A 20,303-nucleotide genomic window follows, 5' to 3' on the forward strand; every position below is an offset into this window, starting at 1 on the left:
ACCCTTGGACCTGACCCACTTGGAAGCTGATGCTGGAGTTATGTGACCATGAGCTTCACCTGGAAGGAAGCAGCAGCAAGCTCCTTACCCCTGGGGATGCAGGGATGAGCGTGCTTTTTATGGCCCATATATATCTATACATATCTAATCTCACTTCTCGCTGGTGGTTTTCAGGGCTTCACATCACAGCTGAAGGGCTGCCAGTGCCAAATGAGAGGCCCCAGCGCAACACCACTAACGCAGACTCACAGTCATTACATGGCTTGAGCCATGGTCAACCAGCCCGAGGACAAGCCTGGCTGCCCAGCATTGATGCTAAGGAGACCTCTGGGCGCAGGGAGAGTTTGGACCCACCTGACTGCTCCAGGTTCAGCCAGCACATCATTTTCACAAAACAAAAATTCAACACAAGCTAAGACATATATATAGCGTATAAATTTGAAAATACGATGACACAGTATTTCTGCATGTGATCACCGAGCCCGCTCCCACACAGACACCAGACCCTGCGCCCGCAGCTGTGCTCCAGGGCAGCTGTTTCCACTCAACAGACAGAAAGCAGCTCCAGCGGCGGTGAAGCAGTTTACATGAAACTCGAGGAAGGATGCCCCGAACAGAGCAAAAGCAACCCTTACTGTACGCTGAGAAAAAGAAGAAAAAAAACCCACCACACATATCAAGTGCCTGTAGCTGTCAGAAAGCATTTCTGCAGCTTTGGCAACTAATTTAGCACGGCCTCGCTGAGGTATATTAAGCTGTCAGTCTGGATGATACGAATTTAATCACTAGGAGCAGATCAAAGCTCTGCAGCACTATTGGTGGTGGGCTGGACACACAGGGATAAAGCAGAGGATGGATGTGCACGGAGCACGAGGAGCAGGAAAAGCCCATATGACATGCAACAGCCGCAGCGCACTCCCGGGACATCACCTGCCCACGGGGATTGTCTCTGCGGGGTGTCAAGTCTCTACTGTGCAACGTACCAAGGGGAGCTAGAGCTGAACAGTCCCTGCCTGCGACCCGAAGCCATCAGCTGGGCTTAGAGCTGGCCCCAAGGACTGAAATGCCAGCAGAGGGAGGACAAGCCACCACCGCTCCCAAAGGTGAAGGCTCGGGACAGCAGCGACCTCCTCTGCATCCCTGCTCTGCCGCCACAGCACCAGCCGCACCAGCCTGACCGAGCCAGCCCCCGCATCCTCAGCCAGCGCCGACGCTCCGCGCCGCAGCAGGAGAGGTGCGCGCTGCTGGCCCGGCTGCTGCTCCCGCCCTCGGCCCCTGCACGCCGTGAACAGGGACATCACCCACAGCCACCGTTCCTGCTCCTGCTCACGCAGGGTGCAACCCACAGCAGGGGTGTTCAGGTGCTGCCCCGATTAAACCCCCCTCCCAGGTGAGCATTCCTCTGCCAGGGAGCACGGAAAGCCCAGGCTCCAGGAGCATGCCCTGCAAACCGGCAGCATTCATCGCCATGTAAGCATCCATCGAGGGGGGGTGGGGGGGGTGTCTTCCTAGAGGGCAGCTGTAGCATCCCCACCGGACCTCCTATTACTAGGACCTGCCCCAATTTAAACCCCCGAGGGTCACACCAAGGCCCTGCACCCCATTCCCAGGGGCTCGCTGGGTGGGGACAGCATGGCTCCCGAGGGGGTGTGCTGCAGCTCTGCAATGCACTGATGCTCACAGACCCTGCCCGCTGCATCGCACTGCCACAGCCTTGGCATGCAGGACACGCGGGACGTGCCTCGCTGCATCCCCACCTCCACCCTCCCATTACACCTAGCAAAACCCACCAGTTGCACAAAGGCATTTCTCCCCGCCCCGGCACCCCAGAAACATGCCCCGGTGAGCAGTCCTCAGCCCCAGCTGATCCCCGTCTCCATCCCACCTATGTGCAGGAGTGGCAGCTCTGCCTCTTGCTACAGAGCCCACCAAGCTGTCACAGAGCCAGCTCCTTTCCCCTGTCACTGCGATGCCAACGACGTTCCTTTGTGCCGCTCTCCCTCATCGCCAGCAGAGGAGGGGGAACGGTGGCCAGGGAGGCAAAGGGAAAACTCACAATTCCATCACAGCTGGAAGAAAAGTCTCCCCTTGCTGCAGGGATTTAATCTACATTTCCCTGGGATGGATTAGCCTTTGACTACTCCATTAATTTTTTACTGAGGTTCGCTGGGCAATTTTTACTAGGGTTTGTTCAGCAGGAGGGAGCGGGCTGGCCGGGCCATCCAGATGCTGCGCGTTGCCTACCCAGCCGGGAAATTGTAACTGCGCCAACAGACCCGGGAAACAAAGCATCTCCCACAGGAATCTGCCCGCACCTGGGGCCCTGGCAAAGCCCACACCTCGCTTTTGGGCAGGAGCTGAACCGCAGTCTGCAGTACGAGGGGTCCACCGATGCTCGACTGCTGCACGCACCCACGAGCAACGCCGCATGTTGACACAGTGCCACAGCCGCTTCAATTAACCCCGCAAAAGGAGGCAACACTGGTGGGATAACCACCTCCTGATGATGCTTCACCTTCCAGGTGCACAGGCACCTAGTCCTGCGAGACAGGCAGAGGCTGCCCAGCAGTGCTGAGCAGGGCAGCACGGCCAGGGAGCAGCTGCAGCCTCTGCGCTGCCACGGTCCGGAGGAAAAGGTGCCTGTGACACGAGACAAGAGGTCGGAGATATCTCCGGTCCCAGCAACAAGCAGAGAACAACGGTAGCTCGATTGCACAGCACGCATTTCTTGGTACTGCTGGAAGCAATGCTTTGCAATGCCTTTCTTTTTTTAATTTGCAGAAGTTCAGCCCAGACTTCAGCAGTTCCAGTGGTCCCCAGGGACCCCAGCGTGCTTCCCAATTAACCAGCGCAGCCGCCCCAGCTCTCCCCCCGTGCCCCTCACCGATTACAGGACGCCATGCGAGCCCGTTACATAAACCTAATTAGCAGGGCTCCACTTTCAGCATGGCAAATGGCTACGCTAATCCGGGATTTGTTCTCCTAGAAACTAATTTAATCATACAGTGCCAGCCAGCCTGCTCACGTGGCCGAGAGCAAACCCAAAATCCCCAGTAACGAGCCGTTACAGGTGAGCCAGCCTCGCACGCTGCCTTCCTGTACCGCGGCAGAGCAGCACGCACTTGGGGATATTAATCCTCTAAAACAGCCCCGGACAGAATCTACCACTTAAAAAAAAAAAAAATTAAAATCTTGAGAGATGTGGGGAGAAAGGCCCGGCCGTAATTAGACTGGAGCGACCTGACAGCCTCCCTCAGCACCGCCCATGCCAGCAAGCAAGCACCCGGGCTCCGGCGGCTCCCGCTTGGGATGGTGAAGAGGTCACGGCCACCGCCGATGTCCAGTTGTCACCTCATCCCAAAGCACGTGGTACCTCTGCTCCATGTTCGTCCAGCATGCAAGCTGGTGCATTAAACCAACCAAAGCGGTCACCTGCTGAGACGCAGCCACGCTGCCTGCCAGGGGGGGGGAATGCAGAGGGCAGAGCCCAGGCGCCCCCCAGCAATGGGGGTACCGTGACACCCAGCCACTGCAGCAACAGCCGCCTGAGCAAGGCTGGGGTTTTGCTTCTTTAGCACGATGACACCACTCAGCCGTCGAAGCAACATCCAAAAGCCCTTCCAAACAACTTGTGGTATATGAAAAGGAAGTTAATGTGCTGCCAACTTCAGTAAAAGCAGCTCTTATTTAAATTAAGCTTAATTAGGTATCTCCAGGATAACCCAACATCAACAGCAGGCTTCCCCAGGCACTAGAGCGTATCACCAGTGTAGGGTAATTGTACCACTCCTCAAGCTCAGTGGTGAAAATCACAAGATGGGGGTTTTTTTTTAAAAAAAAAAAAGGAAAAAAGAATCCTAACACTTGAACATACAGAAAATGTTGTTTACATCCTTTTCATTTGCTTTCTGGCTTTTGAGACTTCAGGGTTGCGTTTTCAGACTTAACTTTACAAAGCAAAGAGCTACAAAGTTACTTAATAAAAAAGAAAAATGAAACTACAGTGTACTGACCCAACACCAAAATCTCTAACTTTAAGAAAAAAAACCAATTATCTCCAAACCTTTAATAAGCATGAAATTCCAGAAATTGCCATGGCTGCAGTGCTCGCTGCTTGGCTTGGAGCAGCACAGGGTGCACAGAGCATATGGGGCAGGACACCCCCGAGCAGCAACACCTGCCCAGCAGCACTCCCAAAGCCTCTGCAAAAACCAGAGAGAGAACGAAGCACCGCACAAAGCCAACACCAAACTATTTTTAATATGAAGTTTCCCGAGCACCAGGGGCTGCAGTACCTGTGCTGGCTCCCATCGCCCCAAGTGTGCTGGCACCAAGACTTCATCCTAAGTGACAGGGCAGCCAACACCTGCGCTTTCTGGGATGCTGAGCTGGGACCAGGCTGGCCACCCCCCACCGTCCCCAAGCACAGCGATGCCAGCAGCCCCCAGAGCAGCGCTGGGGACCAGGCTCGGGGCCTGGCTGCATCTCACATCCCCAGGGCACAACCTGGCTGGCTGCCTGGGAAGACTTCTGCTCTCTCTTGGTGGTCAAACAAAAGCCTGTCGCTCCCCGTGCTCTCATTCCTCCCCACCACCGAGGGACTTCTGAGCCGGGGTCTTTGGCAGCCCGGTCACGGAGCAGCTTCCAGGGTGCTGGCCCAACACCCACTGTGTTTAATTTCCTCCTCTCATTTCTCTGTAGTGTCTATTGAGCCTCGCCGAAGGAGAGCCTTTGAGCCAGCTCAAGAGGTAGCACAAGCTTCAGGAAGGGAAGACAAAAGGGAGGCCGTGCAGTCAGCAACTTCATTTCAAGTGTAGGGGCAAGGGGAGATGCTGGAGCCCTTCACAGGTACCAAACGGCTCAGGGGGGGTGGGGAAAACAGGGGAATGGCTGGTGGAGCTTCTGCCCACAGTGGTGGGATGCTGGGGGAGCCGCTGGCCCTCTCCCAGGTGGCTCCTGGATTTCAGATACTCAGGAATATAGAATCATTTTGGTTGGAAAAGACCTCTAAGACCATCAAGTCCAACCGTTACTCCAGCGCGGCCAAGCCCACCACTAAGCCACATCCCTAAGCACCGCATCTATGAGGTTTTTAACCACTTGCAGGGATGGTGATTCCACCACCTCTCCAGGCAGCTGGTTCCAATGCTTGAACTGAGCTGGGGTTTCGTCCCCCAGCACCCATGGAGCTGTCTTTCCCGCTTCCTCAGGGCACTAATCCTGCCAGGAACAGAGCTGTGAGAGCAAAGCCCCACTATCCAGGCTCCAAAGCACAATACGTGTAATCACAAGCTTAGCATCTTCTGGGAGGATGAGGGCTGGTAACCTCCAAATCCCTTGCAGCTGCAGTGGGGCCAGAGGAGCGTGGGCTCCATGCTTCGCTCAATCTGCTGCACGGCTCCTTTCGAGACCAGAGTGAAAACCTGCTGTCAGAGGCAGCAAGGAAAGCCCCATAAGCACAGCTGTGGCATCACAGCCCAGGCCTTGGTAACGTGGCATAGAAACAGGCTTTAATTGAAAAAAATTAAGAGCTGGGAAGAGATGGGTGGTCTTGCTAGCAGTGGAGGAAAACGAGGCCACGCAGCGCTGCCGGAGAAACCTCCCCCAGCAAACCCAGCATCCAGATCCATCCCAAGTGCCGGACCAGGTCAGGCACCAGCCAAGAGCCAGGTCTGCGCTCAAGAAGGTCCCAGCACAGCCAGGGCTCTGGGGCCAGCCCGGCTCCTCGCTCGGAGCCCAGCCCCAGCGAGCGGAGCGGGGCCAGGCTGGGGGGGGCGGCTACGTGATGGGTTTCACAGGGCACCAGCTCAGTATTTTACTATTTACACTCTTTTCTCTAGCCAAGTGTAAACGTTTTTTTCCCCTCGACTGCGGAAAGGTGAAGCAAGGACATCTGCAGCCAAGCGGCATCCAGACTTAGAGAGCTCTGGCAACAGCATTCAGTTCTGCAGCACTTTTAATTTATAACTGTGCTCACAGTAACCTTGGAGAAATGCAGAAATTTGACTCCTAATCCCTAAAATTAAAGACTATCCAGAAATCATAATTTGGGAGTTTTCTTCCTTCTGAGCTTTCCACTAGAGGACTTTGTTTCTGGCTTAAGAAAGTTGGCTTTCACAGACAGCCTTAAGTATTAAATCCATCACTGACATATGGCTCATCATTCCAGAGGATCCCAAAGCCCTCTGCAAGGGAAACTCCACCTCCCGGGCAGACTGTGTGGACTGAGTTCAGAGCTCCTGGGATGTAAAACCTGACTTGCCTGTTCGCTTAGAAGTAGTAGCGGGTCTATAAACCTCTTCATGCTGTCCAAGCACGAAGCTTTCCAGCACCGAGATGCTTGAAACGGAGCCACAGGCACCTGAACCAGTGCTGCGAGGCAGCCACCTCCGGGCGGGGGGAAGGGGCGATGCGTGGGCAGCACAGCCGTGCCACCACACCTCTGCCTTCCCCAAAGGCGAGTTATCACCCCACAGCACAGCAAACAATAAACCAGAGCCCGTGTTTTGTGTGGCTGGTAGGTGACAGGTATAGACATCGCTGCTGGTCTCCCCGGGCGTGCTCCAGATGGGAGCTTGCTTTCACCCCCAGGCCCCGTGTTTAGCTTAAAGCCTGGCAAAGACTTGAGCACAACAGTAAAAAAAAAAAAAAAAAAAAAAAAAAAGAAACCACACAAAACAAAACAAAAAAAAACAAAAACAAAACAGGACAGGCTTTCAGGCTGACAGGGTCCTTGGCAATTTTTTTCCTCACTAGCGCCCATCCATTGGGCAGAGAAAGGCAAGCTGGGCTCTTCTGGCACACATGCCACATGCCCTGCCCCATCCCAAGGATTAAGGATGGCTCTGGCAAGGGTGTGCTGGGCTGTGAGAGCCCCACCACCACCTCAGGAAGGACGGACCTGGCCCATGCCTCCAGCGCACGCTCCCCGCAGGGCACTGGGCAGGCAGGGAGAGCCCAGCCCATACACTGGCCGTCAGACCGTTTCACGTGGGTGGAGAAACCACCAACCCTCACCGCGCGGCAGAGGTACGGCTGGAAGGGACCAGCCTCGGCAAGGGAACAGACACAGCACCTGCCAGCTGACCTGCTCCAACCCGGGCACACAGCTCTAGGACGTGCAGCAAAGCCCAGGACCCTTCGACTTTGCCCATGATGAACGTTTGGTCTCTGCTTCCTCCATCCAGAGCCCACTGTCATCTCCACTCACAGCCCCGTGCGGGCAGGGGGACAGTGGGGACACCAGCACTTGGTCAGCTCTCCTGTCCTAGACTTGGGTGAGCATCTACCAACAGCCTCAAGCTTCAGCAAAAAAAATTAAAAAAAAAAAAAAAATTCAAACAGCAACTTAGAACAACAAGGAAAAAAAATACCTAAGAAGTGGGAATATTAAAAAATGTAAGAAGTGGAACCTCCTTTCATGGCTAGACCTTTCCTTTGACCAGAGTTTCTGAAGACACAGCAACACTGGTATTTAACTAATCAGGGCAGAGTAGAAACGCATCCAAAGGGCAGAGGCTGCTCCAGACACGTCCCTTCCCAGCACTGGCCGCAGGTGCTGCTGTGCCCCGTGGGAAGAGCTCTGCCACTGCAGCCACATGTCACACGCAAGCGTCACCCCATGGCCTGGTGACTTGCCCTGTCTGGGCACGAGCTGCCCATGTCCTTGGTCTACAGCAAGCAAACATTCGGTTATCTCCCCTTGGCAAACAACCGGGCCATTAAGTGACGGGACTCAGACAATATTTAATTACCCTGATCGTGGGAAGGGGGCAGCAAGGGGGAGGCAGAAACTGCAGGGGAAATTCCACAACCGGAGATTAAATGGAGCTGCAAAGCAGCGCTGACAGGTTAACAGACAGGTAATATCCCAGCAGTGTTTGCTTAACCAGGCGAGCTCCCCAGCATCCCGGAGGAAGGGTGCACGCTGTACCCCAAACACCAGAAGGAGAGCACCAAAACCAGCACAGGAGAGCTGGACATTTCTCCTCCACCAGGCAGGGAGCTGCTGCACAGGGCCGGGACTCATCTCCTGGGAGGTGGGAGCTGACCCGGGGGGGAGCAGGGTCCATGGCTACATCAACATGAGGGATACAGAAACCTTCAGCGCTGGATCCCGCCTCAGTGGGGTCAACCCAGAAGACCTTCCCTTGGACCTGCCCTCTGAGGTGGTCGTTGACACCCTAAAACCTCTCCCAGCAACGTCTCCATCCCCAGCTCCTGGGGAAGAGCAGAGCATGGGGAGGGCACAGCACCAAGCACAAGGGCTGCGGAGCCTCCCTGCTCTTCGCGTGCTCTATGGGGCTCCCCACCAGCCCTCGCTGGGTCCCCCGAGCAGTTGGGAAATCCTGGCACAGCAGGTGGGGTCCACAGGCTGCTGAGCACCATCCAAGCCACGTTCAGCAGCAGGAGCTAACAGGTGATTAATCGAGGTTACAAGGCTGCATCAGACAGACAGGAATGTGTTATGAAGGGCAACGAGCACATCAGCGAAAGGTGTTAAAGAGCCCGACAGGTTGTTTATAACCCTCCATGAACAACTGATTAACCGTTAATCCTCCGTTAGCACCGCTCTTTATGAGCGAGGACTCTCCCCGGCAGGGGAGCCCACCAGGTCTGCAGAGAACCAGAGGCACCTGGGCAAGAAACCCTGAAGCACACAGAAACCCGTCGGCCTTGCTGGCGTTGTCCTCGCCCAGCAGGGCTCAAAAACCACATGCTGTTTTGAGGTCAGAGTACAGGTAATCAGGGGGAGTTTAAAAAAAAAAAAAAACCACCAAAAAAAACAAAAAACAAGCAATGCCAGTAGTCAGATGTTTGTCATGTAGCTCCCACTCAGGGCTGAAGATGGACCATGGCCGAGGGAAGAACCGACAGCAGTGTCCTGCTCTAAGGGGATTTCCTGGTGAAATCTTGTTTCAGATGCCCACGCTCCTGACCCTCAGCTTCCCAGCATCACCGCCCTGTGAAAAGCACATTTGAGGTCACCCAGCTCCTTCCCAGCAGCTGGTCCTGGCCTCACCTTGGGATGGTGTGGAGACCTATACAGCCTCTCTCCACCTCATCCCAGCAAGGATGCTCTCGGCAGGCCTCAACACATTTTAAGAATGAGTCGCTTTTAGATTCATTACCAAAACAGCCGCCTCTGCCCTCACTCGGGGCGCCAGGGAAGCAGCATGCGGCCCAGCTCCCCGCGGCAGGCAAGGATGGTGCTGAGCGAGCGGCCGGGCAGGGCTGCAGCTGGGCAGCGCAGCCAGGGCTTCACCTGGAGGGCGGGCAGCCACCCCCCAGCTAGCACACACTAAACGCTGTGCCCCGTTGTCTTGCAAACGTTCATCCCTCCCAAAACCAGCCAAAGCCTCTTGGAACAAGTTTCAGGAGCTGGAGAAAGAAGTTTTTACGAGCATCCGGCTAAATCCTGGCCAAGAAGGGGAGGTCAGCACAGAACTCGCTCTACCTGTACCGACGTCTCATCGTCCTTCTTCCAAGTGCGGGAAGGGATGCCAAAAAACATCAAAACAAAACACAGCTCTTGGGCAGACAACTTTACCCAAATGTTGGAGCAGGAGATGCCCCAGCAGGGACAGGCAACGGGGCTGCTCAGCTGAGTTGGTCTCTTGCCCTCCTGCCTGCAGGCTACTCTGCCCCTGCCCTTGGGGATTTTAACTGTATAAACTGGAGTTATTTGCCAGATACCAACTTCACTGCTGCCAGCAACAGCTGTTTCCTCTCATCCAGTCCCAAAAGACAACCAAAGAAGAGAAAGGCAAGCCCTCCCCACCTCAGAAATGACAAGCTGGACCATTCCCATCCTCGGTGCCCGCAAGGCAATGCATTTCTCGGGGCCAAAGGGAAGCGATCACCACACAGACTGCCCAGGCCCAAGGTGCCTGGCTCCACGACCAGCTATTCCCATCTCCCAGCTGGAAAAACAGCCCACGCTAAAAACTGATTTCAGGTTTACTCTATAATAAAGCCGCATACACAGCTCTGATGCCGTGAGTCAATGGGGCAGAGCAAACACAAACCATCTGTAATAAACAGTGTACAACAGTCCTGAAAGCAAGAAGTCATATTTTCACATGAAAAAGCGCCGGGGAACGCAAGAGCAGCACCAGCAAAAAGCCTCCAGCAAGAAGAATCAAGCAGGAGTGCAAAAGGTACAACAGAGCAAGCAGCAGCCGCCTGTGCGGGTGAGGGAGGATGCCACACAAAGCTCCCCCAGACACAAAGAGCACCAGAGCTCCTCCCTTTGCCTTCACACACTGCACAGGTTGCTCCAAGGTGAGCCGTATCACCAGCTAGGGGATTCTACTCTCCACTTGGTCATACATTTGCCTGAACTTTGTTTTCAAAGATTTGCTTATCACCCCCACCCCGTGGCATCTCCCCCTGCTCCTGCCAAGCCTCTCCCATCCCATCCCAGCCACGGGACAAATATCAGGAAATGAAAAAAAAAAAAAAAAATAGGATGGAAACCTTGGCAGGTAAAACTCAAGGAGGAAGGAGTGGTCCAAAAAAGGCGTTTGCGATCATTGTGGTACCTTGCAGCTGCTGAGCAGCTTGGAGTTACTGGGCCATCACAGACCCAAGCTCAATGTTCTGCTCCAACCAGAAATTTTACACACGGGCTCTTGAGTAACTGGAGTGACTTGGAAGTCACAGCCTTCTTAACCAGGAAGCTTTAGAAAAATCTGAGCCCTAATCCTTCTGTGCTGTATTAGCTGCCCTTCCCTTCTGTAAAAAGGGGATAATATCTTCCTGCCCCAGAGGAATACTGCTAATGCCATTTTCGAGCTGCTCAGACGCTGGCTGCAGTGGTAAGAACCTTGCAACAAGCTGCACATGGAGCTCCACGAGGAACTGCTCCCCAAACACCCTTCAGCAGTGCCTTTCCCTCTGGGCATCCCCTGCCCCGGCAGCTGCAGTGTTCGTGGAAAGAGGAGAAGTGCATCCAGAGATACCTGCGCGTCTTGCTCAAGACCAGGAACAGCAAGGCTGGGTGACTGCTCTGCCCCTCCGCCCTGAACACGGCATGGGGCAAAGCGCAAGGAGCGAAGCCATCAGCTCAGCCACAGCAAGACCGAAGGTGCAATCCTGCAGTCTCCACGGGGCTCTGTGCTTTGCCATCATTTCCCTACGTGATTTCTGATAAGCTACTTCAGCTTTTGGAGCCTCAGTTTCCCCTCTTGAAAAATTAAAGAGAAGCAAATGCTGCTTCACCTGCCTGCCCGGAGGGGTTACCAGCCAGAGTCTGCAAGCAGTTTACAAACTGCTTGGAAACTACAGCAGGGAAAGCGTGAGAAAAGCCCAAGACGTGATGGTTGTTTATACGATGAAGAAATTCAGGCTGAGTCACAGAGTCAAAGCTGTGTGTTCCCAGAGGCAGGGAGCACACACTAGACACTCAACAAACTGGTTTCCAACGAAGGGATTTTGGTGCTCGGCCCAGAAGGGACTGAACAACGGCACGTGGCTAGCGGGGACCCCGCATCCCCAAGCTCCCATCCCCCCGGCAGGAAGGAGATTTTGGACCACCACTTGCAGGGGAGGTGGGATGCTTGGGGGACACACGCCATATCCCAACACAACCCAGTTTTGCTGAGGAGCATTTCCAACCACATACTCAAAAAAGAACTGTTTTATCACACAGGTGTCTCCTGCAAAAGGGGGCGTAAAAGCTTGACTCATCCCTGCAAAAAGAGCGTTGCCCGTGGGGAACACACAGTTTTTCTTGCCCTTTAAATCACTCTTCTCCCTCCCTCCTGCCCACACCCACTCATTCAGCGATATTTATTATCGCTACCGATTTCCTAATCTCCAGCACATGATGCAAGAACAGAACTCAGAACAATGTTAGACATTAAAACCCAGCCACAAACAGATGTAGGAAAGCTCTTCTCTGCACAGTAAAGTCACTCGGAAAAGTGGGCTCAGGGCAGGAGCACTGGCAGCAGGTACAGCCCCAGACTGGCTGCCTAGGGAAGGATGTCAGAGGTTAAAAAAAAAAAAAGTAATAATCCCAAGTTGGTTTCCCTGCTTCCCCCGGGACAGTCTCCAATGAGTCACTGTCCCACGACAGAGCGAGCAGCCACACAGGACTCCACGCTGGGGACCTCCAAGGCGAGCTGGAGGCTCCCATACTGCCACAGAAAGGATTTTTACTGGTGACAAAGTCCAGAGGATGCTGGGGCCGACAGAGGAGATTTCATGGTGCACAGGTGGGAGCAGCTCTGCAGCAGGCTCCATCCCCACACCGTGGGACACCGAGACAGTTGCACCCTTTATTCTTTTATAGCATTTATTAAGTTTGGTCCAAATGCCCTGCTCTTTCCTCCAAGGAAAGGTGAATCCCCCTGCAGCTGGTCCAGCCAAAGCTCCTTCCGGAGAGCAAAGCCCTGAAAGCAAAGCAAAGGAACTGCAGAAGAGCAGGTCAAGAAAAAGCCTTTAGAGCCCTTGATGCAGCTCCTGCAAATGCAGCAAAGCTTCAACAAGAAAAGCAAGTGCCAGAGTTTGGTGGCCAGAAGACACCACCAGCAGCCCTGGAAGAATGAAGGAAAACAAAGCAGGAAGAAAAGGGAGGGAGGGAGAGGGTGAGTGGGACAGCAGAGGAGGGCATGGGATGGAAAGAGGGGGTAGGATCTGCTTGAAGCAAGATCTACAGCCTGTTCCTGAAACTTCCCGCTTGTGTGCCAGGCACTCCCGAATACTAATCAGAACTGAAAAAATATTAAACAATTAGGAAGGAAAGTCTCTTGGCAGGGTTTCTCCTGGAGACGTCGGGCTGGTTTTGTTTATGAGCTAGAGGAAGTGGTAACCGCTCCTGTTTGTTCTTCTGAAGAAAAGAGAAAGCTCCAGTGTTTTAATTTCTTCACTGAAAACCCTGGAGATTTTGCCTTAAATGGATCAGAATGGCTGATCTAGATTCACCCTCAGCCTTTTGTTACAAGAAAATATTTTAGTCATTTTCTCCCTCCCCTTCTGCGTGGGGAAAGAAAGGGACAGGGGAAACAAAGCAGGCATTTTTGTTCTCAGAAAATATCAATGAAAAGAGCATTCCAGAGGACAAGGGTGCAGCACAGCTCCTGGGGCACAGGAGATGTCCTTGCAGAGCAGCTGGGCAGATGCACCCCCGAGGAAGGGCAAATCCATAAACTCAAAACCTCCTTCATGTCAGAAAGGCATGCGAGGCAATGCATGGGAAGCCTAGATAAAGTTTTGAAACAAGCTCTTTGCCTCACAGCTGACACGTGCAAGGCTGGGAGGGGGTCGGGAGAGCGGTGCAGCGCGGTGGGGGGGCACACACACACATTTATTTGAAGGTGCCACTTACAGCTCATTCCATGCAAAGTCCCTATATAAACATTTCATTTGGTTTTCATGGAAGTCGTGTCAGGAGGGCTTGAGCTAGCACCTTGCAAGTTAAGCCAGGTTTATTGCGGTTTGTAACAGCAAGTGGAAGGCACAAGGCATGCATAGGAGTCAATACATCTGCCTGCTGCATTGCACAGGGACAGGTCCCAGCATGAGAAAAAAAAAAAGTCAGTTCCCAGGACAGACCCATACCTCAGCCTCACACAGCACCCCAGGGGCAGAGGTGTGTGCTGGAGCCCACAGCAGTGTAAGGACAAAGCTTGTGAGCCTGTCCCCAAGGCATCAGCTGTCAGACGCCTTTGAAGCATCTCTGCTGGGCAGGCAGCTCTCCCCCAGAAGGGAGCAGCCAGCCAGGGAAAGCCAGAGGACCTCCTCCGGAGCAGCACGACAGCCCAACAGGCAAACAGTGACACTCATGGCAAAGAACTTCCCCAAAGCTCCAAGCTTTTAGGTGCAAAACCAAAATGCATTCACCATGGAAACCCAGTTCTGGGGCTGGTAGGCTGGTGGAATTTGCAGTTGGCTGCAGCCATCAAGGAGGCAGCCTGGACAGTGAAACCTTTCAACGTGAATGGTGCCGACCAAGTAGTCTGTCACTGCTCTGGAAGTGCTTTTCAAGGCAGCCAAACACGCTGGTTTATCCAGCAATAATTCACCCACTTCCAGACAGAAGGATATGGAAGCAGAGCCAGAGCCAGACAGCGCTCCCAAGCCCCCCTTTCCTGGGGGAGTCAGAGGAGGGAGGGGAAGGCTGATGAGAAAGGGAGAGGCAGAGCAGGTGGTTTTCAATACTTTTTCTTTGGAGAAAGGCTGCACATTGATCGTCCCTGCACCAGCCAAGCAGCTCCAGGAATGCTGGGTAGGTGGCCTGCTCGGAGCACACTGGAAACAGGCAGGGACAGCAGATGCCTCCGCATCACACCCCTCAGGCAACCACCACCCAAGCATCAGCCTCTTGCTCTCCCAGTGTCCTCCCGCCCCTGCGCACACCAGCCCCAATTCCCAAAGCAATGCCCCAGGTATGGTCCGGAGTTACCATGCGAGGAGTCCTCAGGACCAGCCCTGCCCTCAGCACCCACATTTCCAGGTCACGCTCATGGAGCAGCAGCTTTTTAGATACAGCTTAGCATCTTTCCTACGTGTCAAGCGCTTTTGCCTAAAACCAGATCCAGAGACGTCATGTTTTCCAACCCAGATCTGCTCCCTCCCAGCCCTCATCCCTCTTTGCTTTGGCACCCCGGTCTCAGCGCACTTGCCTGTGGGTATATCCCTCCCTGAGCACCCCAGGATGTTCGGAACAGCTGGCAGAAACAGGGCTCGGGCAGCCCTGGAGTGGCCAATTTGGGTACCCACCGGCACAGAGGATGCCCTCGTAGGGGATTTAATTCAGGTCTCAAAGCACCAACAAACACCCTCAGCAGCGGGTCAGCCACCTGCCAAGCCCACCCTGGGAGCTGCCGTGCCATAACCTCTGCTCCAGCCAGCGCGGGGACGCTGCTCATCCAGCAGGACCTTCCGCCCCCCTGCCCTCAACAAAACCACTTTCCATCTCTCCCTGCAGCCACATCCAAAGGCAAACCAGAGGCCAAGCACGGCTTTGCCAGCTGCACCCTTGCCCCCAGCCTCCGCAGGGATGGGACCGGGGCTGGGGGAGAGGGGGGGTCCGGGAGGGACAAGGGCTTCGCACAGCGGCGGCACCCACCGGCACCCCCCGCCCGCGGTGGCAGCCCCGGTGGGGCGGTGGGCGCGGCGGGCGGTGCGCGGAGCATCGCTGCCATCCAGCGGCCGCGGGCCGGGCAGCCCTGCCGCCCCCCCGGGCAGCGCCCGGCACCCCCCGCCACTTCACCCACAACAGACAACAATCTTTTTTTTTTTTTTCCTCCCACTATACCCCAATTCAGACGGCTGGGGATGGAGCAGCCCTACCCCACTCAACCTCTGCTCCCCGCGAGGCTGCGCCCCCCGTGACCTGCCCCACACCTCCCCCCCCCCCTTTTTTTTCAGCTCAGAGGAGAACAAGGGCAGCCTGTGGCATTTGCAGCAGGGATGAGCACAGACACCGCAGCAGGAGGTTTATACTGATTTTTTTCCTCCCCTAATAACATCCCATCTTCCAGTTTGACTCCTACTCGTACTGAGAACTATCTCGAGAAGTCTGGCTCCTTCTGGAGCTTCAGGCCCTCAGCATGTACCTACAGGTGGGATTCGCTTCCCTGTGAGGAGCAGCCTGGCCGCAGGCTCCTTGGGTGCACCCAGGGGAAGGGCCCCCAGGAGCTCCTGCAGATGCGCACAGGAGGGGCTGAGCAGCAGAAGGGAGAGGGTTGGGGGGCTCCTGGGATGTTCTCCCAGCTCCCAGGCACCGCACAGAGGCTGCCCAGGCTGCTGTCACAGAACTAGTGCCGTTTGTCACCTGACGCCAGCGGCAGCAGGGACAGCCCTGTACTTGCTGACTTCCTGGAAAGAAGCACCCAGTTGGTACCCGAACCGAGCCCCCACAGGGTGCTCAAGGCTGTGAGGAGATAAAGAGGAAAGGAGCACAGGGAGGATTTGTCCCATCTGTCAAAGCACCAGTAACATCAGAACGAAGAGCATGCTGTTCATACTGCCTCTCAGCCTCTTTTTTTTTTTTATTAGAGATCCATCTTAAAAATTCACTGGGTAAGAAGAAATGTATCTGTTCTGCCGCTCCTTTGCATTGACCACTTCAGTGGTTTGCAAGCACACCATGCTCTCCACAGCCGTCTTCTTTCCTACCACCCAAAATCCTTAAAAATGGACTTCCAGACTAAACCAAGACCCCCTCAGATAAACCCCCCCACCAGCAATCACCACCTCCCCTTCGACACCCCCCTCTCAGCCCGAGGAGCCGCACAGCAGCTGGTGGGTTCCTTCCCTCCCTGGCCCCTGCAGAGGCTCACGCAGAGCTGGGGTCCGAGGTAGAATTTGGGGGAGTTTACCCAGAGACAAGGGGTGTGAGGGGGGAAATTTGGCGTTTCCCAGGCCGCCAAAGATGCGCGGCCCCCCCCCCCCCCCCGCACCCGAACGCCCGGGCAGGCAGCGCCGCCTACCCTCGCCCGCCCCCTGGCGGCTGCGCGCGGCACTGCCGCTGCTGCCCGGTCCCTGCCCGCCGCTGCCGGCAGGGGGCAGCGCGCACCCAGGAGCGCCGCCGGCCCCGCCCCGCCCCCCCCCCCCCCCCCGCAGCCCCGGGAGAGGGGGCTCGGCCCCCCGGGGGGGAACAGCCCGCGGGGGAGATGCGAGCAGGGAGAGCGGGGTGCATCAGACCCGAAAGCTTTTTGCCCATTTGCATGGGAGTTCCCGGGGAGCAAACACCACCAGGCACCCAGCAGCACCCCTCAGGCAGGGGGTACCGGGCACGGGGCGGGGCGGGGGGGTGGAGAGGCCAGTCCGGGGATGCCACTGAGCAGTTAAAGGTGACAAAGCGCCTCTGACAGGCCAGAGTGCGTGACGAGGGATTGCCACTTAAGCTCATGTTAACAAGCTGTTGCTGCCTGCTGGCAGAGGCAGGGATCTCCGCAGCAGACCGGTTTATGCTTCCTGCCGGATCCCTGCAGAGAAGCGCCGTGCCAGAAGGGGCTGCCCCAGCCCCCCCAGCAGCTTCACAGGAGGGCTGGCATCTGCACCAGGGACCCAGGCTCCCAGCAAGGTCCCCAGCGCAAGCAGGGCTCAGCGCATCACTTACTGCACCTGAGAGCAGCCAAGCAGACAGCAAAGGGATCCGTCCACAGGACATCTCTCCAAAAAAGCTGAAGATGCAAGAAATAAAACCAAACTCCAAGTACCAGCCTGGCCCCTTAGCGCAGAAGCCGGTGCAGAGCCAAGCAGGCCTGAGCTGCGCTATGCTAGTCCAGGGTGGAAAGCCTCTGCCTTGCCTTAGCCCCTCAGCTAAGGAGCTCAGCACTCAAGAATCTGCGGTGCTACCAGCGAGGGCATGTGCAGTCTCATCCCTCCTCCAGCCTGGGTTTCAGAGGCCCGGACAGGACAGAAAGCCAAGAGACTCATGCTACAGAGGGATGGAGTCATGTACTTGGTACATTTAGATGCTCATCAAGGAAAAACCACAGTCCCAAGGGGCTGAGAAAAGGCCGAGATGTAACAGCACCAGTCAGACACTGACAAGGGAAGGAAATTAAAGCATCCAACTCTGTTCAAATAGCTGGAAGTTTGCAGTGCAGAACAGAAGTCAAGTGAGCTTCAGCCACTCAGTTCCTCAGGTTTGCATTTGCCATCTCCCTCCATCCTGAAGAGCACCCAGCTGGCAGAGCTGTCTCTCCAGGGAGGCCACGCACCTCATCCTCCTGGATCTGCACTCAGCGAAAGTGAGTAACAGCAGCTTTGCAGTTCTTCTCCATTTCTCTTTAACCATACTGGCACAGCCCACTGCTCAGCTGCTGCAGAACATGTCCACAGCCATACTGGACACCAGCATAGACCTCACATCCCTGCCAGCCTGCATCAAACTTCTTGGACTGATTGATCACCAGCAAACAAGAACAGATGAGCTCTACCAAAACCAGAAGTGTACTTTAATAAACCCAAGTTTCTCCCAGCAGCAGTTTTCCCTTTATTCATCACATCTCAGCCTTGTTCTCCCAGAGGAAAGTTCACGACAAAAATAGCCCCCCACATGAGAAAGCAGTCTAAGCAGGGTGAACCACAGCAGCTTCCCAAGTGGAAGAGCCACCTCTGCTCCATGCCCCACCACCAAGCTGGACCCACTCCAGTTCAGAGCAAAGGGCCGCAGCCGCTGCAGGCTCAGAGCCCGCACGGGGAACTGGGACCAAAGGAGGATGTCCTCATCAAAACACACAGGGACCACAGAAGTCAGGTGTCACTAGCCGGCCAGTCCCAGATGAAAACAAAGACAGGACCACTGCATTTATTTACCTCCAGACAAGGGACAGCACAAAAGGCTGGTGAGGGCAAACTCCATCTCCCCCAGCACAGGAACCACCAGCTATTCTCCACCCAAGCAGAAATCCCCATTCTCCCAGGCCATGTACCCTCACACATCCACAGCTGCTCCTGCGAAGCCCCTTGGGCACATCTCCCAGCATCACACCCCTGAGATACCAATGCTGCTGCAAGTCCCCTCAAAATACAAAGCCCTGGCAACATTTCCTAGCAGTCCCCCTGCTAGAACCCCCAGGAAAGTGGATTTTCCATTGCAAGGAGGCTGACACTGCCCTCCCCTCCAAAGGGAGCCTTTCAGCTCACACCCCCTGCATCCACCCAGGCCCCGGGAGCCCCGCGGTACCCCCAGGACAAGCCCCACATTGTCCCCAGTGAGCCCAACAAGCAGCAGGCTCCCCTGGCAGCCACCACTGCTCGCTTCGACACGTTCCAAGTGGGGGAAGCCAGAGGGGATCCCTCTTGCTGGGGAAAGAAAGGAAAACCTGCTTGGGGACTGCCTCGCTTTAACGCCTTTGTCCATTACTCAGCAAGGAAGAAAACTCTTATTGGAGATTTCAGGCTCAAATAATATAAGAAGTTAGCGCTTTGATTAAAACAGGAGGGGAAAGCCCGTCCAGCTGTCAGACACAAGCCTGTCTACTCTCCTACTGCCCCTAGTGCAGCAGGTCACTGGATTTTGCATTTTCCCTACAAGTGAGGGAAAATATAGTTTTCCAAGTAGCCAATCCCACAGGAAGGCTTTTTTTTTTAAAAAAAAAAAAAGGGGGGAGGGGGAGGAATACATATTCTTGACTCACCTAAGGCCAGCAGGATTTGTCCTATATGTGCGTATGGACTCCTTCCTCCTCCAGAGCCACGATGCTCTAAATAGCCCAGAACAGGAACTGTAGCACTGGGCTGTAACTGCTGCTGTTCCACATCTGTCAATTGGGAGATCTCACTGAACGAAGCCAGTTCCACCAGATCAGTAAAAACCACAGCACTAGCTGAATAATACCAAAGAAATAATCCACCAGATTGAGAGAAGCAGATGTCCACAGCCTTCTGGCCGTGACATTCCCAGCTACAGACAGAAGGGAGCATCCAAAACACACACCAGTCCACGACAGCTTATGACTTCAGAGATCCCAGCTGAGAGAAAACATCCAGAAACAAATCCTCTTGGCTCAGGACCATTTGCTTGGTAGAGCAGGAGAAGTCCCAAGCTTGCGCATGGTCTGACTCTTGTTTCCTCGCTTCTAGGTATGAAGACAGTCCAACAGCTATTGTGGCTGGCAGCATCTGCCCCTTTCAGTAATGACAAGCTACCAAAACCTGTAGAGAAACAAGCGTCAGGACAAGGGAGCAGCAGTGACCCTCGGCCACTACAGCACAGTCAAGAGTTGCATCTTGTTCTCCAGGTCTGCCAGCAGCTGCAGGAGTATCTGAGGGCATCTGAGCACATCCCATGTGGCACAGCTGCAAGATATTCCCAAATTCAGCATTAAGCAGCCAAGACCGTGCCAAGATGAAGAAACATAAAGCAGGATTTTTCTTACTACTGCAGAGCAGAGGTGCTGGCCATGCTGGTGGACACGTCCCCAGGGAGCAGGCAGCACCAGCCAATCCCTTGCTTGGATGTTACCGTCCCAGTTGTTTGGTCAGCACTGGTCACGCTGGTTTCTGACACAGAGGATGACAGTTTAAATCCATCCACAGAAAAGAGACAACGATTTCTTCCCAGGGCAGCACGTCTCCTCCACTCAGCGCAAATCCAGCCCCAAGGCTCACAGAAAGGCGGCAGTTCACACCACCAGTAGCAAACCAGCTGCAAGGGCGTGCAGTGCCCACAGCAGGGCAGAGAGCTGAATTCTCCTCCTGCAACAGTTTCTTGATGAAATGAGCACCTGCAGCAGCGCTCAGCTGTGCTGAGCCCTTCCAAAGGTCTGGTCAGAGCTACAAGGGTCTGCTGAAGATGTGGCCAAGCACAGACCTCCTGCAGCCCCCTTACCCCTGCT

General features: G+C 55.0%; 2 long non-coding RNA genes across 2 annotated transcripts in view; one reads left to right on the forward strand and one right to left on the reverse strand.

Annotated features, from left to right (window-relative positions):
- Nucleotides 1-20,303, reverse strand: part of LOC121082534 — a 57,021-nt gene that overhangs the window by 30,296 nt on the left and 6,422 nt on the right. The gene's annotated exons all lie outside the window — the stretch shown is intronic.
- On the forward strand, nt 810-10,377 carry LOC121082535. The gene is made up of 3 exons (XR_005826057.1): nt 810-1,470; nt 4,702-4,848; nt 5,841-10,377. It is a non-coding gene; the product is annotated as an uncharacterized LOC121082535 (long non-coding RNA).

The sequence above is a fragment of the Falco naumanni genome, chromosome 1 (assembly GCF_017639655.2).
Source record: "Falco naumanni isolate bFalNau1 chromosome 1, bFalNau1.pat, whole genome shotgun sequence".
Taxonomy (NCBI): domain Eukaryota; kingdom Metazoa; phylum Chordata; class Aves; order Falconiformes; family Falconidae; genus Falco; species Falco naumanni.